Here is a 27640-nt window from a genome sequence, read left to right on the forward strand (position 1 = left end):
GCTCTTCTCTTTGGCTGTCAGATGCCTAGTTCTTTCTGATAGGTGTGTGTTCTTTTACCGAGCCAGTGGCCTCATTATTACTCCACATTTATTTTGAGTGTTAGTCGCTATTTCGGTTTTCTTAGTCATCTATGGCACTTTGTCGCAGTTGAAGTTGGTTCACATGGTCAGTACTGTAAGATGGGCCACGGCCTGGGTAGCGGTCATTGGTCAATTGAGTTTGCAGAAATGTGACATGTCAGCAAGTTTCTTCGAAGAGTCTCATGTCTTTCTCTGCCAAGTACCTTCTGTTCTGATATTGATGAGCTTTTATGCCTGCCGAGGCGGTAGCCTAGTTCTGACATTGGTGAGTTTCGGCTTGGAAACAAAAGGAGGATAGCTATAGTCACGTTCCACTTCTTCTGGTGGAACAGTTAGAGGCAACATTTCTTGTACTATTCTCCATCCAATGTCTGGCTTGAGGGAAATGTATTTAGGGCGAGTCAGGAAGATAGAGCAGGACTCTGAGGAGTGGGCAGTGAAAGACAGAGGTGCAATTCCAATAGGGAAATAAAAAGAGAAGACGGTGGTGATGGATTTGTTGTGATTTGATTTGAAGCAGAAAAAGACAGATACACACACAAATAAAGGAAGGTAGAAAGTAACAATTTCAAAGCCTAGTTGTCAGGGAAGAGGAGCTCGTCCTCAAACTCAGGTGGTTCGGACAGAAGTAGGTCATGGAACCCACTACTTACATCATCAAAGTCGCTCTCCTCTTTCTGCTGTGATTCACGTATTTTGTAGTCCGGTGGTATAAAGTGCTGATTCATTTTAATCATGGTTAACCTCTCCACGCTTTTCGACGAGAGACTGGTCCTTTTCAAAGTTACAATAACACCAGCACCACTGAAAACATGCTCAGAAGAGACACTTGCGACAGGGGAAGCCAGATACTTTACCGCCAGCCTGCTGAGCACTGTCCATTGGGTCCTTTTCCCATACCAATACACCAATGGGTTTCGATCCATGGAGACCTCTGTTGGGTCATCCAGATAGGCCTGGACCGTCCGCTCATGCTCAGGGGTGCTTCGATGTGCTCGAACTCTTTTGCCTTTGCATCAGCACTGGATTTACCATACCCCTCCCGTAGAAACCAATCAGTTGCCGATTGTAGTGTGGATGATCCTGTTCTTGCTGTTGTTGATGTTATTGGTAGTGTTGGTGTCGGTGACTGCTGGGAGGCAAACGCACTGCCCTCAGGCTCTGAAGTAGAACTTGACTCTGGAATCGGCCCTGTAATACTTGGTCTGGCCTGGGGCAGCGGGCCTCTAATTACCAGCCGTTCGTTTTCCAAAGTCAATGGCTTGCTCAGCTATCAAAGTTTTGTACTTGGCAACATCCACTTCTGAAAAAGGAAGGATTGCCTTACTGTTCAGAAATACTTTGTACCGTGGATCCAAAATTGTGGCAGTAATGTAATGTGGATGTGACACAATGTTATTTTGAATCCTTGTATTTTCAGATAAGCCAATGGCTAAGGATTCCACCAAATAATGTGCGTCTTGTTTGTCATCCATACCTGTGTACGTTTCAGACACCTCCTTCAGCTGTTGCTCTAGCATGTGCAAGAATGGGATAGCTTGGCCCATAGTACAGTCCTCCCTGCTGACTTCACGTGTGAAGACCTCAAAAGGGAGTAGCATCTCTGTCAGGCATTTAACGAGGTTCCATTGGCCCATCTCAACGGTCATGCCTCTCACAGTAGGATCCCCTAATCTTCGCATGACATAAGCATTGAGTGGTATGTACTGCCCAAATAGACAATCAAGCATTCAATAAGTTGAATTCCAACGTGTTGGCACCTCCTGGATGAGTGCTTTGACTGGCATTTTATGCTCCCATTGAATGACCCTCAGCTGCTTCCGGGCTTTAAAAGAATGTCTGAAATGTGTGCATATTCTTCTGCAGGTGGCCAGTAAGTTGCTGACTTTGTATTCATTTTTCAGAAAGTCTTGAACAACAATGTTAATGCAGTGTGCCAAACACGGGACCCTGAAATAGCCACCATCTTTCATGGCCCTAACTACATTACTGCCATTGTCCGTGGCATCAAAATCAATGTTAAGCCCTCTTGGGCGCAGCCACTCAAAGACCTTGCTGTTAAACTCATCCAAAATGTTTGCAGCAGTATGAGATTTCTCCATGGCAAACATGGCTACAGTTGCATGTTTGCGAGTGGCATGTCCCTCTGTCTTTCCTCTCCCACCGTGATCGGATCTTCTTCTTCTACTCGTTTATCCCCACCTACACCAATGGTTGCGGTTTTTATGCTGCGAAGGTGGTCCTCCCAGTTGATCAAGTGGTGTTTTTTCAGATGGGTTATTTGGCCTCCGTTACCATAGTTTGTACCAAGCTTACCCTGACTAACAAAGGTATTATAAATGGAGCATATTGCAATGTTCTCCTCCTTTTCGCTAACCGTAAGAAGTCTCAAACTGGGGAGCTTAATTTTTGCCTCCTGCTGGAGGTGCCACTTCCAATGCCGGATGAACTGGAGGGTGTGTGTTGAATTTGACTCTGTGCTGTACCACTACCTACTTCTACTGAGGTGGTGGTTGTCCTGGATGTAGGTTGCTGCCGGGCCTTTGCTAATGCAAATAAGGAAGCTGTAGGTCGTGTTGGTGTTACCTGTGTTGGAGGTATGCAATTTTGGATAGGGTAATAATTAGGCCTGGGCTAAATTTCCGTTCCGCTCGCGGAAATTGCGATAATTTGACATTTTCGCGTTCCGCGGAGAGCGCGAAAATGTCAAAATTTCCGCATTCCGCAGCTTAGAGATAATTTGTTTCTTGCTCGCGCTGTAAAATAATACATTCTCGCGCGCGCGCTATCACCTTACCTAAATCGCTGCGTTCGCCGACAAGTTTTCCCGATCCGGTCGCGTTCTCCATGAGATGTTGGATTGTTGGTAGCCATTTGCGCTGACTCGTGACAGTTTGCGCCCGCAGTAATGTCATTGGTCGCGCGATCACGTCTTTCTTCTCGCGATCATGCACCGCGAGAAGAGTAAAAACTCGATGGCCGCGTCCGCGAGCAACCGCGTGGGTAAGTTGGCGCGCGACAACCACGCAGAAAATACCCCGAACGGGCGGGAAAAAAACTTCAGCATCTTCACGATATTTCCACGTGTTTGCGGAGATTTTTAACATTTTCGCGATAATTTGCGAAAGTCACTTTCGCAAATTCCGCCCACCCCTAGTAATAATGTTAGTTTCCATCTCCTCGGGGCCAGGAGTGATGTTCGTGATGACTGGCTCATCATCATCATCCTGTTGTTCAACATCAACCTCCATAAGTGTAAGGCTTTCTGGAACCTTCCTTTTCCCTAGCCTGGTCTTGGGTTATGTCTCCCTCTCAGACTCAGTTTGTGGCTTCCAAGTGGCATCTAGATAATCAGAAGGGGGTCTTGGCGAAGAACTTGATGGACTAACCCTCCTTTTCCTTGCTGGGGATTTGGAAAACAATGGATCTTCTGAATGAGTGGCTTCCTCTTCTTCTTCCTCTGCATGAGGCTCAATTTCCTGAACTGCCCCAACTTCGGGAGCAACAACAGCTACTATTGCGGGCGGTGGTTGCGGCTGTTGTTGTTGACCACTTATCTGCTGTGTTTCCTCCTGCGTTGATTGGGTACTACTTTGAGATAGCGATAAGTTTAGCTCAGGCTCAGCGTCACTGGTTTCCACCATTAGGCTGGCTACCTCTTCCACATTCATGGGCCTGGGTTGGTGAGTTAGGCCCACTGATGCGGCGGTGCTGCCCCCAGCTTACCCCCCGGTCACCCCTGCTGCAGGCGTCATTTTTGGTTTCCCAAAAAAGGTTTCACTTCCTTCTTCTGTTCCTTCTTCTCAGTAGCAACTTTCTTGTTACTGGAGGAACCGGTACCTGCTTTCTTTGGGGGCATCTTCTTCAGATGTCAGCAGCACTCAGTTGCACACGTTGCAGAGATGTCTGGTTAGGTCACTCACACATCATGTCGTGTACAGTAGCAGGACGTCTGTCTGGCATCACAACGGGCGATGATGACACACCTCCTCCTCAGTCTTTTGTGCACCTAAAAGCAAAAAAGCCAGAAGAGCATCAGTCAAAAGATAGTACAATCAAACTAATATAATATATAAGTTCTTAGTGTGTGGTGGTCAGAATTATAAAATTTTAGTAACTCGGGAGGAGCCTAGCGTCGGACCAAGATGCCCGCCTAGACACCGAGCTCCGTGATCGTCATCCCGGGGACCCATTATCCTGCACCTTATCCTGACCTCACTGTCCGTGAGACCACGCCGCAGGGAAAGCGGCGCTCATCCTTGCAACCACGGTCCCGCTGACCCCCGTACCGGCCGAGTTCGACACGCCGCTTGTCTGGCCCTGTGACACGCACGGAGCCGGGAGCTCGAGTGCGGAGGGGCCGGCCCGGAAGTGAGGGAGAGGCGGCGACGCCGTCGGGCGGGTGCCGGTCGGAAGAGAGGCTTCCCCTGATTCAGTGCCTGGCGGACTGGTGGACTTATGGCCTTGGTGCCTCCTCTCCGTGGAGTGCGATCGCAGTGCGGAGTGAGCTCGTGAGCGGCCGAGGCCGCTGGGAGGTGAGCGTGGCACCGGAGGTGGGGGCGCCCCGTGGTGGCACCCGACAGTTGCCCCGGGGGTGCTAGGGGACTTGCTGTGGTCTCCCCCCCCTTCACTGGCGCTGGATCGGTGAGATTACCCGTGGGGCGACTGATTGACTAGGGAAGGCGACGCGGTAGGTGCTGTGGACGGCGGCTGGCCGTGGAGATCCCCTGCTGGAGCCCGGAAGCCTTATAGCCTGGGGGCGTGGCGCTGTGTTGGGCCTCCGGTGCCCGTGGGATGCGGTAGTCTGGGGCCGAGGTTCGGGAGGCATCTGCGACCTGCTGGAGCTGCGGACTGGAACCCCGGGGACGCGCTGGCAGTTGGGCGCACCGGGGTGCTGAGATCTTAGATTGGAGGAATGGGGAGCAGAGTGGAGGCTGAGAAGTCCCAGCCCCGAATCAATAAAGGCAACAAGCCGGTTCAGTCCAACAAGCTGGACCGCTACACGCAGCCCAAAGACCCGTCCATGGACCAGAGACAAGCGCTAAAGGCCGGGAGAGACTCGGGGACCCCCCCTCCGGAGTTGACTCTGCAGGACGTCATGACCGCCATAGGAGGGGTCAGGTCCTCCCTGGAGGGCAAGCTGGAATCTCTGGAGCACAAGGTGGATACGGTCTCCATTGAAGTGAACTTGATACGTGCGGATCTCACCAAAGTCAATGAAAAGGTCAAGACTCTGGACACTAAAACGGCCGGCCTGGCGGTGGACGTGTCCGTTCTGCAGCGGGAAGTACAGGACCTCAAGGGCTTCTGTGCCTTGGCTGAGCGCAAGTTGGATGACTATGAAGGGATGTCCAGGCGTAATAATGTTCGCATTTTGGGGGTACCCGAGAAATCAGAGGGGCCTGCGCCGGATCTCTTCGTGGAAGACTTGATCCTTAATCATCTCAAACCTAAGGGCCTTGGGAAATTCTTTACCATCGAGCGGGCTCACAGAGTCCCGGGTGGGCGCCCCAGGCCGGGGGCTCCGCCTCGTCCGCTGATTGCGAGAGTTCTGAACTTCAGAGACAGGGATGCTATCCTGCAGTCGGCACGGGCGTCGGCCCCTATTCACTTTGAGAATGCTACCCTCTCATTCTTCCCGGACTTCACCCAGATGGTGTAGAAACAACGGTAGTCATTCCTTGCAGTCAAGCAACAACTTAGGGAAAAGGGGGTTAAGTACGCCATGATGTTTCCGGCGCGGCTGCGGGTGGAGAGTGAGGGGAGGGTGTGGTTCTTTGAGTCCCCGAGGCGGCTGCGGACTGGATCGAGGGCCGACACGTCCGGGGTGCTGGAGGACGGCGCAGAACTGAGGAGGGCGAGACACCGGAGCGGGCCTGAGGTTGGCCGGGGCCCCGAGGACGCTTTTCCTATGGTCAGGTATGGGGAAGAGGGGCCCCTGAGAGAGACTTCTGTTGTGGGCCGTGGCACCGCAGCATGAACTGCTGAAGGACACAAAGGGACAAATACAGTTCAAAACTGGGGACCCGGGGGTGGTGAGTGGGCTTCCTCCTCAGTACTACATTTAGTGGTTTTTGTTATAGGGGATAGGGCGACAGGCACTCTGCCAGTTTGTTATGGGTGTTCCCAGTCAGCAGGGGTGCAGGGAGGGGGGAGGTGTGGGAGGAGGGGGTTTTGTGTTGTGTTTGAATTTGTTGTTGCACTTTATTATTCGACATTGTCTGATTGTTGGGTGGAGCGAGAGGGGCATCGGTCGCGCTGGCGGAATGGGGACTGAGCGAGACTTGGGGATCAGAGTCCTTAGTTGGAATGTGAATGGATTGGGGGACAAGCTGAAGCAAGGTATGGTTAGCCAATTTGTCAAGAGGCACGCCCCAGATGTGGTCCTCCATCAGGAAACTCACCTGGTTGGGAATAAATGCTTGGCCCTACACAGAGGGGGGTACAAAATGGTGGCACACTCGGGGTTCACGTCCTGATCCCGAGGCGTGGGTATACTGGTTAAGAACTCCTTCCCTTTCACGATAAAGTCCTCCTGGTCTGATGTCCGTGGTCGTTATGTTGGGGTTTCGGGCCAGTGGGAAGGAAGAACGGCGACGTTTATCTCCGTATATGTCCCCCCAGGTTTGCAGACGGATACCTTTAAAGATTTGGGCTCCATCTTCCTGACCTTCCCATTGGGTATCCTGGTTATGGGGGGAGACTTCAACGCGGTGGTAGCCGGCGATGTAGACAGGCACCCGCCGCGGGACCTGCTGCCCTCTCAGAAATGGTTGTCCAATTATCTTGAAACAACGGGGATGGTGGACGGGTGGCGTACCTTTAACCCCACTGGGACGCAGTATACCCACGTGTCGAGCGTGCATCGTAGTTTGTCGCGCATTGATTATATTCTGGTTCCGGCAGCGCAGGTCCACTCCATCCAAGAGGTCCGTCATCTGGGACGCGGCATTTCCGATCATTTCCCTGTGTGACTTCAAATGAGGGTGGGGAGTGCCGCGGCCGGTAGGATTGCTCCAATAAACCCATGGTACCTGTCGGATCCAATTATCCGTAAAACTGCTGTTAAGGCCACGGACGCCTACTTCCAAGAGAATAAGGGTTCAGTGGGCTCCGCACAGACCTTGTGGGAGGCGTACAAGACAGTTATCAGGGGGGAGATGGTTTCTGCCATTGCGGGGAAGAAGAGAGATGGGCAGGCCGAGCTGGTGCGGGCGGAGGAGGAGGTGCTGAAGTCGGAGGATGAGTTAGCTCAAGGGGTAACCCCGGAGGGCCTTCACCGGCTACGGTTGAGGCAGGCGGACCTGCATCATATTGCTAAAACTAGGGCGCAGGCGCAGTGCGGTAGGATACAGAGCAGAGTGTACGAGTTGGGAGACAAGGCCGGGAAGTTGATCGCGTGGTTGGATAGGAGGGAGTGGGCCTCGAGGTTGGTGCCTGAGTTGCAAGGTGAGGATTCCCAGCCTATCACCGAGCCGCAGGCGATAGCCGATACGTTCGCTGACTAATACAGCTCCATATATAGCGCCTCCGGGGTCTACTCGGAAGCGGAGAACAGTGAACTGCTGAGGGACGTGAGGCTACCCGCCCTCTCAGAGGAAAACGGGGCGTATATGGAGTCCCCGTTGTCGGATGAGGAGGTGGCGCAGGCGATCAGGGAGGTGAGGTCAGGAAAGGCCACCGGTCCGAATGGAATCCCGGTGGAATTATACAAGCTGGCGGCGAGTAGGCTGGCTCCCCATGTCCGTGCGATGTTTGAAGACTGTAGAGCTAAAGGAATGTTAACGTATGACCAAAGGGTCGCCAACATAGTCATTATACGTAAAGAGGGCAAGCCGGCGGCACAGCGCGCCTCTTACAGACCTATATCACTCCTTAATGCGGAACCTAAAATACTGGCGAAGTTGTTGGCCACGAGATTGAGGAAGGTCATTACTACTCTTGTGCACCCTGACCAATCGGGCTTCATGCCCCATCGCAATACGGCACTCAACTTGCGCTGCCTACATGGGGTGCTGAGTAGAGCGTCAACAATAAAGGAGTCAGCGGCTCTGGTCTCCTTGGATGCCACTATGGCATTCGACATGGTTGAGTGGCCATATTTGTTTGCGGTGCTGGGTAAGTTCGGGTTCGGCACAGTATTCTGTAGTTGGATCCGCCTGCTGTATTCAGATCCGATGGCCCGGGTGGTGGTGAATAACCGGAAGTCCAGGGATTTTCAGCTGAGCAGAGGCACGCGTCAGGGTTGTCCCCTGTCGCCGCTTCTCTTTGCGCTGACACTCGAGCCGCTCGCGGCTTGGATTCGGCAGGACCTCTCTATTCGGGGGCTGGGTGGACTCCTGAGTGGGAAGACAAGATCTCCCTATACGCAGATGATGTACTGCTCTACCTTGCTGCTCCCTCTGGGTCGTTGGTCTGCTTACTAGACGTCATAGCTATATTTGGTAGGTATTCCGGCTATACAGTTAATTGGTCCAAGTCTGTCATCTATGTGCTGGCCGGTGCGCCGCCAAGGATACCCCCGGGCTGCCCAATAGCGGTCGCTACTGACGGCTTCCGATACCTCGGGATTTATGTTTCCCTGGACCCGAGGCGGCGCTTTGCCGGTAACTTAGACACGCCCTTGCAGCGCCTTAGAGCAGACGTAGTGCGTTGGATATCTCTTCCTCTTTCTATGCTGGGGAGGGCGGTCCTCTTTAAGATGATGGCCCTTCCGCGTTTTCTTTATGCACTTCACAACATGATGGACCCGGTACCTGGCTCCTACTTTAAGGAGGTTGAAGGCCTCCAGAGGAAGCTCCTATGGGATGGTAGACCCCGGATCGCATTCTCTAAGCTGACCCTGAATTGGTACGATGGGGGTATCAGCCTCCCCAATATTAGGAAATACTACTGGGCGGCCCAGCTAGCAGCGATTAATCATGGGATATACTGTGGCCCGAGAGAGCCCGGCTACGCCATGGACAGGTGGTTGCTTCCCGGGGGAGAATATACTAGAGCACTGTATGCCAGGCAGGGTAGATTCCCACTCACCGGCCCTACTGCGCATGCCGTCCAAGTATGGCACGCAGTTAATAAGCATTTGGGTGGGACGGCAGACTGACGCGGGCAAAGCCTCTCTGGAATTCCAAACAGTTAGGGAGCCTCTGGAAATCCAAGGGCTTCGATAAGTGGGACCTTATAGGGATCACTCAGATTAAGGATGTGTGGGGTCAGGGCGGGGTGTTGCCGTTTGCTTCCCTTAAGGAGCAGTACGATATGGCGGACGCCGAGTACTTCCGCTATCTGCAGGTCCGACATGCGTTGCGGGCACGGGTCCCTGGGGGGGAATCGCTGCCGGAGGCCTCGCCGCTGGAGGCCAGAATATTAGATGGCCATATTCCTGAGAAAACTATCTCTCTCATCCATAAGAAATTGATCAATAACATGGATGATCCGTTGGTGCGCCTTAGGGGCAACTGGAACAGTGAAGGTCTAGAGCTCGATGATGAAGACTGGCAGGAAGCGGTCTCCTCCCGCAGGGTGGTGGCGATTCAGGCCAGACTTAGGCTGGTACAGCTTAATATTCTCCACATGACGTATGTAGCGGGTCCTGGGCTGGTTCGCATGGGGCGGGCGGATAGCGAGTTGTGTAGGAGGGTGTGCGGTGAAACTGGGACTTTCTTTCATATCCTTTGGGGTTGTCGGCAGATAGAAGCATATTGGAGAGATGTGCACCGGGTTATGCGGACTGTGCTGGGCGTAGACATCCACCCAGAGGCGCGAAGGTGCCTGCTATATGTCTGGGAGCCTAATGACCTCAACGCGTACACTCAGCAGTGGGCTACGCTGGCGTTTATGGTAGCGAAGAGGAACATCGCGTAGTTGTGGGGCGTGGCGCAGTCACCCGGGCTTGGAAGTGGAGAGAGGATCTCGATTGGTGCATGTGGAGGGAGAAGTCGGTGTTTGTTGCCAGGGGCTGCCCCGGAAAGTGGATCAAGGTATGGGGTGCTTGGAACCACTATAGAGGCGATATATGTCCCCCACCGAGCAGACAGATGGTAGATGAGGCTCGTGCATCCCCATGACCGCTAGGGAAATTTGCTGATGAAATGTCTTGTTATGTGTATTATGTGGCCATTTGTACCTTGCTCTCGCCTGTAACTAAACATTTGTGGAATGACTGTCGAATTGGTTTAATAAAAAGAATTACAAAAAATAATAATTTTAGTAACTCAGTGAACAACAACAGTGTAGCCATTTATGAGACTTTGACAACAAGGCCAGGGCTTTCCTGTTGTACTGTGTACACTCAGGAAGAATAAGAATAGCAAAGAACAAAAACAAAAATGTAGTGAAGCCTGTTTGGCCTAAATTTGTGCATCACGTGGGATGGATGCAGCATCAGGGAGCTGCAGCTCGCAATGGGGATGGATTTGGAAGCAGTAAGACAAGAGGAACCATGGAAAGACACGCAGGCCTATGTGCCAAAAACAGCACACTACTAACTACCACCAGAAAATGGCCCCCAGCCACATGGTCACTCACAGGCACAAGGCAAGGCAAACAATGAACTCAAGCAGGCCTATATGGCCAGACAAAGGATGCCTGATAAACAACACAGCTTTAATGCCAAAACGAAAATCCACATGGCTAAAAACAGGTTGGAAAGTTACACAACAACAAGAGATACACATGCAAAAAAGGCATTTATTTAACACACCCAAAAAGTGAAATATACCCCAGAAAAAAACCACATTTTGCAATTCAATCCAATGCCATCCATGCCCTAAATGAAATTCAACAGACACTACAGAAACAGTTGTTTCATGCACCCATGAGTACCTCTGGGCCTACTGGCTGAAAAGGCCTAACACACACCCAAAAAGTGAACCCCCCCAAAAGAACACATTTTACAATTCAATCCAATGCCATCTATGCCCTAAATAATGTTTAAATTCAACAGACAACACAAAAACAGTTGGTTCATGCACCCATGATGATTGATGAGTACCTCTGGGCCTACTGGCAGACCAGGCCACAAGCTTGGAGGCTTATGGCAAAAGCACAGTGGCTGGTCCCACAAAATGGCCACCACCACATGGCCAGGCCACCCACAACAACAAGAAAAGGAAGACAAGACAGACAATGCAGGCCTATGGCAAAAGCACAATGCCTGGCTTCACAAAATGGCCGCCACCCACATGGTCAGACCAGCCACAATAACAAGAAAGTGAAGACAAAGGACAGGACCAGGAAGTTGGAGACTCTGGGGAACTTCCTTCCTCTTCTAAAAAATTGAAAAAAAGAAAAATGACTCCTTGCTCAAAAAACTACAGCCAAATGACAACCTGAGGAGTTTTTTTTAGCAAAATGAACAAAATCATCATTTTCGAGAAGGTTTCATGCTGCTCGAGAGATATTCTTTGCCAGATTGCAAATTCTACATGTTCGGCATTGCGATCTTTACAAAAAGTCTTTATCGTGTGCGCGAACACGCATATTGAGCGCGCGAAGATGACAAAAAGTGTAAGTCCGCGATGGCGCGCAGTGCGGAGTTGCCAATACTGCGTGAGCTGAACGCCTAGGGTTACCTACTGGCTGAAAAGGCCTATTTATTTAACATACACCAAAAAACTGAAATTCCACCCAAAAAAACACATTTTGTAATTCAATCCAAATGCCATCCAGGCCATAAATGATGTTAAAATTCAACAGACAACACAGACACAGTTTTTATGCACCCATGATGACTACCTCTGGGCCTACTGGCAGGCTAAGCCACAAGCTTGGGACTGAAGCTTATGGCAAAATCAAGCACACTGCCTAACTCCACAAAATAGCCACCACCCGCATGGCCAGGCCACACACAATATCAAGAAAGTGAAGACAGACAATGAATGCAGGCCTATGGCAAAAGCAGTGCACACAGCCTGGATGGCTCCACAAAATGGCCGCTAGCCAGTAGCCACCCACAACAAAAAGAAATGGAAGACAGACAATGCAAGCCTATGGCAAAAGCACACTGCCTTACTCCACAAAATGGCCACCACCCACATGGCCAGACCACCCACAATAACAAGAAAGTGAAGACAGACAATGAATGCAGGTCTATGGAAAAAGCACACTGCCTGGATGGCTCCACAAAATGGCCGCTAGCCACCCACAACAAAAAGAAATGGAAGACAGACAATGTAAGCCTATTGCAAAAGCACACTGCCTGCCTTCAGAAAATGGCCACCACCCACATGGTCAGGCCACCCACAATAACAAGAAAGTGAAGACAAAGGACAGGACCAGGAAGTTGGAGACTCTGGGGAACTTCCTTCCTCTTTTAGAAAATTGTTAAAAAAAGAAAGAAAATTGACTCCTTGCTCAAAAAACTACAGCCAAATGACAAACTGAGAAGTTTTTTTTACAAAATGAACAAAATCATCATTTTCGAGAAGGTTTTATGCTGCTTGAGAGATATTCTTTGCCAGATTGCAAATTCTGCGTGTTCGGCATCGCGATCTTTAAAAAAAGTCATTATCGCGTGCGCGAACACGCATATTGAGTGCGCGAAGAAGACAAAAAGTGTAAGTCCACGTTGTCGCCCCTTGCGTGGTTGCCAAAACTGCGCGAGCTGAACACCTAGGGTTAGCTACTGGCTGAAAAGGCCTCTTTATTTAACACTCACCAAAAAACTGAAATTCCACCCCATAAAACCACATTTTGCAATTCAATCCAATGCCATCCATGCCATAAATGATGTTAAAATTCAACTGACAACACAAAAACAGTTTTTATGCACCCATGATGACTATCTCTGGGCCTACTGGCAGACTAGGCCACAAGCTTGGTACTGAAGCCTATGGCAAAAGCAAGCACACTGCCTAACTCCACAAAATGACCGCCACCCACATGGCCAGGCCACCCACAAAAACAAGAAAGTGAAGACAGACAATGAATGCAGGCGTATGGCAAAAGCAGTGCACACAGCCTGGATGGCTCCACAAAATGGCCGCTAGCCACCCACAACATAAAGAAATGGAAGACAGACAATGCAAGCCTATGGCAAAAGCACACTGCCTGTCTTCACAAAATGGCCGCCAACCACATGGCCAGACCACAACAACAAGCATAAGCTAAGGGGAACAAAGAAAAGACATGCAGGCCTATATGGAAAAAGCAGCACACTACTAAACTACCACCACAAAATGGCCCCAAGCCACATGGTCACTCACAGTCACAACAGGCCATGGAAAACAATGAACTCAAGCAGGCCTATATGACCAGACAAAGGAGGCCTGCTAAAGAACACAGCTTTAATACAAAAATGCAAAAATGAAAATCGACAGGGCTACGAAAGGTTGGAAAGTTATACAGCAAACACACACACACATCCAACAAAGGTATTTATCTATTAACACACACACCCAAAAAGTGAAATACACCCCAACCACATTTAGCAATCCAATCCAATGCCATCCATGCCCTACATGATGTACATGGGTACCTCTGGGCCTACTGGCTGAAATTTCAAAGAAAAACAAGTAGGCCCCTACTGACTACAGGCCACCCACTACAATAAATTTTAAAAATGATGAAAATCCCCAAAAAATGTAGGTACAAACAAGCCCCAATCAAACAAACAAGTACACCAATTCTCCAACTTACTTGTAAAATCTCAAATCCAAAAGTCTTCAAATCCAATCCAATGATATGATGCAGCAGACAGACACAAAAAGTGATCCTTCCAGCTCCAAATCCTAATGACAGTGAACAGCACACGGACAAAGCACTGGGAGGAGCCTGCTGGACAGGAACAGGAAGTTCAGGGGCACTTCCTTCCTCTTGAAAAAAAAAGTAAAAAAAGAAAAAGGACTCCTTGCAAAAAAACTACAGCCAAATCACAATCTGAGGAGTTTTTTTGAGCAAAATGATCATTTTCGAGAAGGTTTTATGATGCTCGAGAGATATTCTTCGCCAGATTGTAGTTTCTGCATGTTCAGGATCACGATCTTACCAAGACTGCCGCAGGAAGTCAGATCGCGCGTCCGAATGACGTGTTCGCACACTCTCACAGGATCGTGCGGCCGGATTCCAAATCACGTGGCGCACGCGAACGGATAGAAAATTGAGTCGGCGAACGCAGAATCACGGTAAGTCCTTACCGCGCGCGCGAGAACGCATATTGAGCGCGCGAAGGGGAAAAACAGCTATGCTACGTTGCAGATTGCGTAGTATTCGGTAAATACGCGTTCTACGCGAACCGCGAAGTTACCAAAACTACGCAAACTCCACGAGCGGAGAGTAGTTCACCACCCAGGGTTAATTACAACCCCAATTCACAAAGCCATCTGCGCAGCTAAGCTGAATTAAGCTGCCCATGCAGTGCCGTAGCTGGGGGGGGAGAAGTGGGGGGTCCGTCCCGGACATCATGGTTTTTTTGGGGCGATGGCCTTCCCCCGCAATCACCTGCCGTCTCGGGCGGCAAGAGCAAGACCCCTCCACCCCCACCCCTGCTCCTCACTCAATGCGTTTGCCGCAAGGGCGGTAAACGCAGTAAATGGTTGCCTGCGCCCTACATCCCCTCTTCACTGCAGCCGCATCGGGTGGCAAACGCAAAGACGCCATGGGCGCCCATAGGGCTAGCTACGCCACTGGCGCAATGACTTCAGTGACGGGTTTGAATGTGTCACCCCCTTCAAAGATAGTTAATTGTATCCACAAAGAGATATCATATCACTGGCTTTGTCTACACTCTTTGAAATGTTTAGAGAAATGTTCCTGCAAGTTTTATTTTGGAAAAACATGCAAAGAATACGAAACTGTCCTAATTCCAGCTTTTACAACGCGGGACGATGAAAAGATGGCATCAGTGCTGATGCTATACTGAAAAGACTTTCTCGACTGGATCTGCAGAAAAAAGAATAAACATCAGTAAGCTAGGTGCCTTGTAGCTGTCTGACTAGGCTCTAATTTTACTGCTCCATTGACACTCTGCAAGGTTTCAACAACCCTCGTGTGTCTGGTGAAGCTGCTCACAGAGCGAGTGCGGATTCATAGATCAAACAAAGTTCACTCAACAAGGAGAACGTTGTCTTCTCTTTCTTCCTGGCCTCTTCCAACATATTAACATTGGATTATTAGACCTGTTAACTCACAGGTACCACCCTGTGTCACACAGTATCGGCATTCTTCGCATGGTCAACGGTAAAGTGCCGATATCACATGATAAGTAAAAGGTGAGATGAAAACCCCTGCACAGAGTACGTTGCAAGCTTGCGTGTGGATGATTTGCTCAGTTCAGATTCCTGCATTATACCTTCATAGGGGCATGTGAGGTGGATTCAAGCCTTTAGTTTGGAGAGGGTAGGTTTGTCTGTTCAAGCAAGGCTGGGTATAATATCCCGGCCCCCTCTCCCCAGGTCCCACCCTATCAGGTAAACACACATGCATCTGACTATCCTAAAGTTGCGCCCTTAATTCATTCTGGCTCATCTACCTGAAGCCCTGCCTCTTCACTCACACAGTGATAACATGTTCTAAATTGCAGGCCTGGATTATGCATACAACTGTTCTGCACATACACATTTTAAAAATGCCACATTGTAAAGAAAATTAGCAACTGGAAGACAGCCATATGTAAGAGGCAATGCTTCCAGTTAGATTTCAAGCACACAAGTCCTGACACTGTAGTGCACTCTTTTTCAAGCAGCAGTGAACAAGTGATCAGGAAAAATGCAGTTACTCACACAACCAATTACTGAAGTGGGCTATCCCATTGCCCCATTTTTTTTATTCTATAGTGAGCAAAAGAAAATGTGAATGCGGCTTCAACTGAACAATGGAAGAAGAGGACTGACTTCAAAATTCACTATATATGAATGCATATGTGTATTACTTTCTTCAAAACAAAAGGCTGGCCAAGAAGGAAACTTTCTCTATGCCAGGCCTAAAAAGAAAATGGGTATACTGTTGCTTTGTTACAGCTCTTTCCAATTTAGGTAGTGGTGTAGGGCCTGTTGGCGTTGGACCTTCTTAGTTATTGGTTATAAAGGTCAAGGAAAGGTACAGTCAATCGAAAAGTGATGTTGATTTTCTTGAAGAGAATAGGAGAGATTCTCTGCCAGATAATCAATATCCCTCTCATTTCTCTATCCTCAAGGATAGAGTGAATCAGGACTTTATAAGTAGATGAATATTTTGATTGATGCAATGCATTTTCCAGAATCCATGCTATATTAATATTATATGTGTGGATGTTGAAATGCTTTGATGGATGGATGTGAACAGTATAATTTAAAATAAAATTCTCGGCTGGATTACACTGCATGTCCAATAAAATTGTATTATTGCTGACCAAACAATTTGTGAATTAATTTATACCTACTGGGAACCCCTCTTTTGCAGTATTATATTCCCGGGTTCTGTGAGAGCCATACGGGATCTGCGTTCTTGTGTTCCCAAAACAGGAGAGGTGGAAGGAATTGTGACTTTAAAGCACAGTTACTCATAGTACGGCCCGCGGGAAGCCAGTGGCCCGGCAAACCTTCCTTGGCGGCCCGCGGACCTTGCAGACATCCTACCTGGCTGTGTTTGCAGCAGCCCGGACTCTGAGACTCTGCTCTGTGGGGCCGGGGGATTCCAGTGTTTGACAAAGTGGAGATGCAGGGGCCTAAGAGGTGAAATACAACAAAGCTTTATTAACATGTAAATGGTCTTTTAAAGACCTGTGAAGTACTCGGGTGCAGCTGTGTGTGCGCTGGGAAGCTGTCTCAGTGGGGCTGTGTGTGAGCGCTGGGAAGCTGTCTCAGCCCGGGCTGAGGGCTGACACTCACACAGGGGGTGAGATGACAGAGGGTGATGGAGGGAGGGAGAGGAAGACCGAGGGAGAGGGAGGGGGACAGAGGTTGACAGAGGGTGACAGAGAGAGGGAGACAGAGAGGCGCAGTCTGGGGGAGACAGAGAGAGGGAGACAGAGGGAGAGGGAGGCAGAGGGAGGGAGAGGAAGGGAGACAGAGAGAGACAGAGACAGGGAGGCAGAGATGGAGGGAGGGAGACAGAGGGAGACAGAGGGAGGGAGAGAGACAGGGAGAGATAGAGGGAGGGAGACAGAGAGAGAGACAGAGACGGAGGGAGGGAGACAGAGGGAGGGAGACGGAGGGAGAGGGAGGGAGACGGAGAGAGAGAGAGAGGGAGAGGGAGGGAGACGGAGAGAGAGAGACAGAGGGAGAGGGAGGGAGACGAAGAGAGAGAGAGACAGAGGGAGAGGGAGGAAGGGAGAGGGAGGGAGGGAGACGGAGGGAGGGAGATGGAGGGAGACGGAGGAAGAGGGAGGGAGACAGAGGGAGAGGGAGGGAGACGGAGGGAGAGAAGGGAGACAGGGAGGGAGACGGAGGGAGGGAGATGGAGGGAGATGGAGGGAGACAGAGGGAGAGGGAGGGAGACGGAGGGAGAGGGAGGGAGACAAGGAGGGAGACGGAGGGAGACAGGGAGGGAGGGAGACAGAGGGAGAGAGACAGATGGAGAGAGACAGAGGGAGGGAGACAGAGGGAGGGAGATAGAGGGAGGAAGACAGAGGGAGGGAGACGGAGGGAGAGAGAGGGAGGGAGGGAGACGGGGAGGGACGGAGACGGGGAGGGAGGGAGACAGGGAGGGAGACGGAGGGAGCAGAGAGGGAGGGAGACAGAGGGAGAGAGACAGAGGGAGAGAGACGGAGAGGGAGGGAGACAGAGGGAGGGAGACAGAGGGAGGGAGATGGAGGGAGACGGAGGAAGAGGGAGGGAGACGAAGGGAGAGGGAGGGAGACAGGGAGGGAGACGGAGGGAGACAGGGAGGGAGGGAGACAGAGGGAGAGAGACAGAGGGAGAGAGACGGAGAGGGAGAGAGATGGAGAGGGAGGGAGAGGGAGAGAGAGAGAGAGAGAGAGATGTGTGTATGCCGGGTCTGGTGGCTCAGTGGACGAAGGCGTCTGCTGCAGGGACCTGTGTTCAACCTCATGGTCACAATTTTTTTTTGCTGTAGCCCCGCCCCTCCCCCTCTGTCCCTGCCCCCACCAGTGCGGCCCTCGGCCACAAACCACACTGTAAATTTGGCCCCGAGAGAAAGTTTATGAGTACCCATGCTTTAAAGTTTTGGATTGGCATAGCATAAGAGGCAATTCTGAGCAGTTATAGTTTGTAAAGCTGTTTGGTGCCTTTAAGTTTTCAGACTCCCTGGAAACATGGGGCAGTCAGTGGTTGGAGGCTTGAAAGTAAACTACATGTGGGTGACTCTGGATGACCAATGTCTAAAGAGAAGCTGTAGGCAAGGAGGGGATGGTATCTTGCCTCTGCAGAACACCTAAGAGGTAGGATTTTCAAAATAAATGGTTAGGATTTCCTTAACAGGACTGAAGACAGCAGGGACGGCAGTGGGCGAGCCGGATGCCCTGTTGCTGAGGTGTGTCACTCCTCCTTTTCCTATCTACGCACAGGGCTGCTTCCGGGGTATGTGCTAGCTGGAAGCCTCGAGAGCCCCAAGGCTAATGGGCAAAGAGGGTGCAGCGGGAGCAACGATTCAGGGGTGATAAAGACTAGAAAGTGCCGTGACAGAGGTCCCAAGATCCCGAAGTGAAATAAAAATCAAAAAATCCTGCAAGGGGATGATGGCTATCAGGCCCGGCTCCAGGAATTTTTATTTGGGTGGGCCAAGGATGCATTCGGGTGGGCCACTGCGGACCTGATTTGTCACTTATATGTCTAGCCAGGCCTGCTTCAGTGCCCTCCTTTATTTTTCCTTAAGTCTTACAAGAGCCCGTAAAATGCATTCTTTTCTTTCCAAATCTCTTTCTAAATGTTATCACTCTCAAAAAGTGTTTTTTCCATGTAATGTCCTTCTGATGGGAAGAGGAGGTTTCTAAGGTGGGAGTATCAGACAAGTGACACTTCTCGGGCTCTCCCTCATGACATCCTCCTCGGACTCCCTCACTACCACCCTCCTCCAGTGCCCCTCATCTCTCCGTAGCCCCTCCCCCTATTGACCGCCTCCTCAGATTTCCTCACTGCCACCCTCCTCCAGTGCACCTCATCTCTCCATAGCCCCCCTATTGACCTCCTTCGCGGACTCCCTCACTACCACCCTCATCCAGTGCCCCTCATCTCTCCATGGCCCCCCCTATTGACCTTCTCACCACTACTTCTCTCCACTTTGCTTATGTTTCTTTGCGGGTTCTGTCTCTTATAAACACACACATCTTATCCACATGGTCCCCTTCAACTTTCATCTCTCCCCCAGCCTCATAACTTCTTTCCTTGCTCTGCTTTATTTACATCCATGTCTCCACGTCCATCCTCCCAGAGCATCTGAACTTTTCTTGTTGATTCTGTCCCTCTTAAAACACCTATCCCTCGATGCTCTACCCTTTTTCTCATCTTTCTCTCAGACTCCGACCTTACCTTACCATGTGTACTCTGTCTCTCTATCTCTTATATCCACCTATCTCCTCAATGGAGAAAAGCGACTGGAAGAGCTACTGTAAGAATAAAAGCTCCCCTCGATAGTGGCACTAGCATCCATGCAAAGAGCAGTACGCAAATTAGTATTAAAGAAAGGGAGTGAAAAACCTACTCTTGAGTAGTGACATAGATGCAGCCTCCTGATATAAGCATAGCAGATACATTTCAGACACCTTTTCTAGCTTAAAGCAACCTTACTTTGATTTTAATTTGCAGTCTCAGGGCAAAAAAAACAATTTCTGAGATTCAGTTTTTTTAAATCTCCCTCTTAAGGCTTTTGACGGTCCATGGAAACTAAAGGGCTGCACTGACAAGTCATGTAGGATATGCAAGTTAACCGAAGAGTCCATAGAACATAAAATGTGCCTATGTCCAGCCCTACTAGACGTGCGGAAGATATATTTAAAGTCAATGTTTAATGCTGAGGTCATAAGAACAATACCAGAGGCTGTATTATTGTGCTTTAAAGGCGGTTCTGTAAAAGTGGTGGGTAACTTTGTAAAGCTCTTGAGACATACAGTTAATCTCTGGGAGCAAAATACTTATCTTTTACTTTAATCTTTAATTAAAATGTGTTTAGTTTTAATGGTGCTTTTTATCAGCATTTTGTAAAGTCTTATGTAAAGTAATTATTGTATATAGTTTTATGTAAACTTTAGACAATGAGGTATTCTCTCTCTCTCCTCAATGCTTTATACTTCACATCATCTCTCTGCCTGACTCTTAGAGTACCCATTGATTCTGCCCCTCTTACATCCACCTCTCACTAGTCCCTTTCTCTCCCCCTCCACTTTAGTTCTCTGCTGGTTCTTTGTCTCTGACCAGCTCCCATCTATGTGCTACCCTTCACCTCTCATCTCTCACTCCAGCCTTGTACCTTGTCTGTTTCTGAATCTCTTACATCCATCTGACTTTTTTTCCTCACTGATTCTGTTTCTCTTTCACCCCTATCTCCTCCCTGCTGCACACTTCATCTCTCATCTCTCTCCAGCCTCTAATCTTTTCTCACTGATTCTGCCCCCGTAATGGCTACTTCTCCCCTACCTCCCTACCCAGCCTCCTACCTTCTATTGGTGATCCTGACCTCTTACATCCACCTCTCACTTTCCCCTCTTCCTGCTGCTTACATTTTCCTAATTCTTCTTCTTTCTTTTATATCTACTGCTCCCATTCATGCAATATCTTGCACCTTTTATTTTTCTCTCCAGCCTCACGTTTTTTTCACTGGTTCTACACTCTTTAGATGAATGAATGAATACAGACTTATATAGCGCATGGCTACCCGAGGGCATCCCAGCGCTTGCTATGACATCTTATCACTCACCACTACTTACGGGAAGAGAAAGGTCTTCAACTGCCTCCTAAATCCGAGATAATCCTGCTCAAGACGAATATAGTGTGGAAGCCGGTTCCAGAACATTGCCGCATTGTAGGGGAACCGACGCCCTCCAGTCCTTGACCGTTTAATCAAAGGAACCACAAGAAGTCGTTTGTTACTGGATCTAAGAGTTCTGTTAGTCCGGTATAACTGCACCATAGGCTGAATTATAGGAGGACCAGTACCCCCGAGCGACTTATGAATAATACACATTGCCTTAAACCAAATTCTCTCCAGAACTGGAAGCCAATGCAGCTGTCTAATAGCTAACCTAGCCGAGCTGCGCTTCGGGATGTTCATTAAAAGGCGAGCTGCACAATTCTGAACAGTCTGAAGAATCTTTGTGGTTCCTAGTGGCGCTCCCAAATAAACTGCATTCGCATAGTCCAGCCGTGAAAGAACAAGAGATTGGACCAGCACCCGCCTAGCTTCAAATGGGAGAAAGGGAAGAATCTTCCTCAACATCCTAAGAAGGTCATTACAACTGGCCGCCACTTTGCGTGCCTGTACTGTAAAATTGAGATTACAGTCGAACCATACACCCAAACTTTTAATCTGCGTCTTGGGAGCAGGAGAAGGGTCAAGACAGCTGGGCCAAATAAGATCTAAATTTGCTGGGGACGCATGGCCTAAGATCATAATTTCTGTCTTGGCCCCATTCACCTCACCTCTTCCCTCTATGTTCTACTCCTCATGTTTCAGCTCTCCCCCATCTCTACTCTCCTTGTGCTGGTTCTGACCCTTTAACATTTACTTCTGCTCTCCATGTGCTGATCTTCGCCACTCTTCCCCCAGTCTCCTATTTTGTTTTACTTGTTCTCCTTCTTTACATCCACCTCTACCCTTCCTCTATCCCCAATCCTTTTACCAGTGCCAGCTGGTGCCTGAGGCCGCGAGAGCATCGCTGCCTAGTATCAGCAGGCCACAAAGAAGCTGCTTTGAACAGCTTTGAAAGGCAAAAAGTATAAACTCTCAAACTAACAATCTGAAAGAAACACGTTAGTTAGATTCCTCACCTTAGAATATCCCCAGTCATCAGGCTGGATCCGGAAAGATTTTTCGTCAGCAATGCCCCTTGCGCGACGCTAGAAGTCGTCTGCGGCTCCGCGTCCGTCGTTGCGCTGACGTCAATTCTTCTTTTTTCCGCACCACACAGCGCCGATCCGGGAAGAGCTTACCCCTTTAGTCACTTTTTGACTAAAACTTTTTGAGACTCTTTTGTCTACTCGTCGACCCGAACTGGTGCCGGTAGGATGCCTGGTTTTAAAGCCTGTGACTCCTGTCACCGACTGATGTCGGTAACGGACCACCATCGCCGGTGCCTTTACTGCCTTGGGGCCGACCACGACGCAGAGTCGTGCCCCGACTGTTGGGCCTTGACCTCGAAGGCTAGGCGTGAGCGGTCCTGCAAGCTTCTCGAGCTCCGACACTCGGCTCCGCACCGTTCACGGTCCCGGTCCAGGAGGAGGTCCAAGGACCGGTCGCAGCCACCACCACCTATCGTCGGGATCCAGGTCTTCGGGTAAGTCGAAGCACAGTAAGAAGTCCAAGAGACGACATCGCTCTTCGGACTCCCCTCGCAGGTCGTGCGACTCGGTCAAGGGTCCGGGTGGTACCACCCCCGCAGCTCCGCCGAAGCCACAGGGGCCGCGTCCATCCCCATACCCGCCAGTCCCTGGGACTGACGCAACTCCAGCGGAGATCAGTGCCTTCCTCTTGGCCATGAGGGGCCTGACTCCGCCGCCGACGCCTGCCGGTGCGCCTTCGAGCCCCGCAGGCTCGACTGGGAGGCCTAACGAGCCGGCGGCTCCAGCCCCGGCGCCGTCGTCGACTTCGGACCCGACGCCGCAGGTCCCCGTGGGATCCAGGCCTGGATCTCAGTTGATGCCGGTCGACCTCACGACGCCTCCTCCGCCGGCGTCGACACCGGTTCCGCCCCGGCGCCGTCTCCGGATGACGCCGTTCCCCGGTTTAGCCCCGGTCCGGGCCCGGCGCCGCATCCGACGCCGATGGGTGACCATTTAATCTTCCGCCCGGCTCTGATCATTCCCCCTGTTTATCAGGAATGGGATGATGGTGGCGACTGGGAGGGGTCTGATGACCCTCTGGCCCGCCAAGGACAGTTATCACAGGAATGGGCAGATGAGCTGGGGGATGCCAGTGGCCTTGACACCTCCCCTGACACTGGCTTCATCTCTCCTCCGACCGTGGCTTCGGAGGAAGGTGCTACCTTTTCTGTGACGTTGTGTAAGGTGGCCGAAGCCCTCGGGCTGGAGCTACCTACTGTGGCCATGAGGACTAACCTCCTCACTGAAGTGCTCCAACCGTCAGCAAGCTCCTCAGAGCCTCTGCTGCTGTTTAGCAAAGCACTGATGGACGTTCTGAAGGGCACCTGGTCCAAGCCCTCCACAGTACCTCATGTGGATCAGAACGTGGCCCGACGCCACCGCCCTGCACCGGGCGACCCCAGTTTTCTGTCCCAACACCCCACCCCTGAGAACCTGGTTATCCAGGCCTCTACTTCCCAGACCTCCTTCCCGTCCGCTCCCCCGGATCGGGAATCCAAGAGACTGGAGCAGTTTCGCAAAAAGCTGTTCTCCTCCCTTAGTTTAGGGATGAGGTCGATTAACACCGCTTGTCTCTTGGACCGTTACTCCCACTCTCTGTGGGATACGGTGGAGGACGTGCTGCCCATGTGCCCGGAGGAGGCCCGACACGGCTCGCCCAGGCTCTTGCCGACGGGCGTGATGCAGCGCGGTATGCCATCCGATGTGGTTTGGACACGACAGACTCACATGGCAGGGCAATGTCGTCCACGGTGGCGCTTCGGCGTCACGCCTGGTTGCGGTCCACGTCTTTTTCCGGGGATGTACAGAGCACCCTCATGGACATGCCCTTTGATGGCGATCGCCTCTTTGGCGACAAAGCGGACAGTGCGCTGGTGCGCTTTAAGGACTCCAGGGCTATGGGCAAGTCCTGGGGTCTCTCGGCCCGCGCCTGCAAACTTCTGCTTTTTGCCCCTTTCGTGACCAAGGTAGGGGCGCCCCTTCACGTCCGCCTAGCCACAGGCTGCAGAACCATCCTCTACGCAGTCGCGGACGTGGATTCCGCCGAGACAGTACATGGGGTCAACGTGCCGGTCCATCCACATCCACCCCAGCAGCATCCGCCTCAAAACCTTCCTAGTCCGTGCTTTCAGGCCCATTCCACGCCAGTGGGCTGCAGAGTTCGACATCACCTGCTCCACTGGCATTCCATCACTTCGGACAGGTGGGTGCTGCAAATCATCCGAAGGGGCTACTCCCTCCCCTTCGAGATGACCCCTCCAGCCATGCCACCGCAGTGCCACCGCATGTCGGGGCATCACTTGAATCTTCTACGGGAGGAAGTTGCGGCCCTCTTGGCCAAAGGGGCTGTCGAGCGCGTTCCTGGTCCAGAAGTAGGCTGTGGTTGTTATTCCCACTACTTTCTGGTTCCCTTCGCCCTATCTTGGACCTCAGGAGCGTCAACGCCTTCCTCCGGAAGGAGGGGTTCAAGATGCTCACCTTAGCTCAGGTTCTGGCTGCCGTAGACCCTGGAGACTGGATGGTAGCGTTGGACTTGCAGGACACTTATTTTCACATTCCCGTCCTGTCGGCCTACCGGCGTTACCTGCGGTTCACGGTGGGTCAGGAGCATTTTCATTCAGTTTACTGTGCTCCCCTTCGGCCTCACCAGTGCCCCTCGGGTGTTCACGAAAGTGATGGCGGGGGTCGCAGCTCATCAGCGCAGATCAGGGGTTCCAGTCTTCCCCTATCTCGATGACTGGCTGTTGAAGGCGGGCTCGCCCCAGTAAGCCGTCTCCCACCTCCAGACTACGGCCGACCTCCTGCATTTGCTGGGGTTCTCCATCAATGTGCCAAAGTAGCATCTGAGACCCTCCCAGAAACTCCTTTTCATCGGGCGGTTCTGGACTCGGCGCAGTTCCGGGCTTATCCTCCGGAGCAGCGGGTCCGGGATATTCAGGCTCTGATTCCCATCTTTCAGCCTCTATCCCGGGTTTCGGTCAGGTTGGTGTTGCGGCTTCTGGGTCTGATGGCCTCCTGCATCCTGTTAGTGCATCACGCCAGGTGGCAAATGCGGGCTCTGCAGTGGGACCTGAAGTTTCAGTGGGCCCATTATCGGGGCAACCTGTCCGACCATGTCTTGATCTCGGAGGGCACCGCACAGCAGTTGCAGTGGTGGCTCACGAACCGCGATTGGGTCAGCGGCAGATCCCTCTCCCTACCCCACCCAGAGCACGTAGTGGTGATGGATGCGTCCCTCCTGGGATGGGGGGGCCACATGGGAGAGGCGGAGATCAGAGGACTCTGGTCTCCGGCAGAGTCTCAGCTCCATATCAACCTTTTGGAGCTGAGAGCGATCCGACTTGCACTGAAGGCATTCCTTCCCGTTGTCCGGGGAAGTGTGGTGCAGGTGTTCACGGACAACACCACCTCCATGTGGTATTGCAACAAACAGGGCGGGGTGGGGTCGTGGACCCTTTGTCAGGAGGCTCTGTGCCTCTGGACATGGCTGGAACATCAGGGCATCACCCTGGTGGTTCAACATCTGGCGGGCTCTCTGAACGCCAGAGTAGACGAACTCAGCCGCCGGTGCATGATGGATCACGAATGGCGTCTAAACTCGGATCTGGCGCAAGGTCTCTTTCGGCAGTGGGGAGAGCCTTGGTTAGATCTATTCACCACCGAAGAGAACGCGCAATGTCAGCAGTTCTACGCTTTGGAGTTTCCAAGGCGGTACTCGCTCGGGGACGCCTTTCGTCGCGAGTGGAGTTGCGGTCTATTGTACGCCTTTCCGCCTATACCACTTCTACCCAGAGTGCTGAAGAAGATCAGGCGCGACCGGGCCCAAGTCATCTTGGTGGCTCCGGTTTGGGCACGAAGGTACTGGTATCCCGAGCTACTCAGTCTGTCAATCGATCCCCCGATACGACAAATTTGTGGCATGGTGCACAGCAAAGGCTGTGGATCCCCTTTCCGCCCCTCTTTCTGAGGTTCTTCTCTTCCTTCCTTCCTTGGCCCAGGAGGGCTCTGCTCTGGGCACTCTTAAAGGTTATCTTTCTGCTATCTCTGCCTTCCTCCGGCTTCCTGATCAGCCTTCTCTTTTCAAATCCCCTGTTGTTTCTCGATTCCTTAAGGGCATTACTCACATGTTTCCTCCTGTCCCTTTCGTAATGCCTCAGTGGGATTTGAACCTTGTTTTGACATATCTGATGTGCGCTCCCTTTGAGCCACTTCATAATTGTCCTCTTCGTCTGTTGACGCTTAAGACTGCTTTCCTGGTAGCCATCACCTCTGCTAGAAGGGTGAGTGAGCTCCAGGTTCTCTCTTCTAAGCCTCCTTTCCTTTCTGTCCATCCAGACAAGGTTGTGCTCCGCACTCGCCCTTCCTTCCTTCCTTCCTAAGGTTGTGACTGCCTTTCACATCGGGCAGTCTGTTATGCTGCACACCTTCTTTCCACCTGCGCATCCCTCGAAAGAGGAAGAGAGGCTCCACCGTCTGGACCCAAAACGTGCACTCTCCTTCTATCTGGACCGCACAAAACAGTTCCGGGTGGACGACCAACTCTTCGTTGGCTACGTGGGCGCTAAGAAGGGGCGGGCGGTGCACAAGCGGACCATCTCTCGGTGGGTCGTTTTGTGCATCAAAGTTTGTTACTCCTTAGCTAAAAAGGGACCTCCTGTTGGGCTGATGGCCCATTCCACTCGGGCCACGGCGGCGATGACTGCCCTTGGTCGGGGAGTCCCCTTGCAGGACATCTGTCAGGCAGCAACGTGAGCCTCGCTGCACACGTTTGCCAAGCATTATTGCCTGGTCAGCCAAGTCCGGAGAGACGGCTTCTTTGGCCGTTCTGTTCTCCAGGACTTTCTGGTGTGATCTTGGTTCGCAGACCCCCCACCGGGGTTGGTATTGCTGGGGTATCTATTCTAAGGTGAGGAATCTAACTAACGTGTTTCTTTCAGATGAACAAGTTACTTACCTTCGGTAACGATGTATCTGTAAGAAACATTAGTTAGTTAGATTCCTCACCGGCCGACCCATCCTCCCCGCTCTGCGAACCGATATCTGGAGTTGAGGTTATCCTTTTCAGGGCCCTAGAATTTTTTGGCACCAGTGTGGGTCTCTTGCATGGCTCTGCGTTCCTGGCGCGGAAAGCTATGTACAAGAACTGACGTCAGAGCACGAGGGCGGCGTCTAAGTACTCCGACGACGTAATTCCGGCACACAACGCCGACGAAGGACGCGGAGCCGCAGACGAAGCCTAGCTACGCGCAAGGGGTATTGCTGACGAAAAATCTTTCTGGATCCAGCCTGACGCCTGGGGATATTCTAAGGTGAGGAATCTAACTAACTAATGTTTCTTACAGATACATCGTTACCGAAGGTAAGTAACTTGTTCGTCAGTTTGCGTGTTTGCTTTTGTCAGTACTATGCTCCTTTTTGCAAAAAGCTGAGCATGCTCCCTAATATGCACATCTGTGAAACACATGAGCATGCTTGGGCGGTGATGCATTTGTAGCATTGTCACCCCAAGCCCTATCAGAAGCCATGATACAGTAGGGCAGTAGAAGGGTCTGCCCCTGTTCCTATCTTATCAGCAAACTCATGGCAGAGACACAGACTCGAGGACTGAGTGAACCAGAAGATAAGAGCTGGTACGTAGAAACCTGTCTCAG

The sequence above is a fragment of the Triturus cristatus genome, chromosome 3_2 (assembly GCF_964204655.1).
Source record: "Triturus cristatus chromosome 3_2, aTriCri1.1, whole genome shotgun sequence".
In the NCBI taxonomy this organism is placed as follows: Eukaryota; Metazoa; Chordata; class Amphibia; order Caudata; family Salamandridae; genus Triturus; species Triturus cristatus.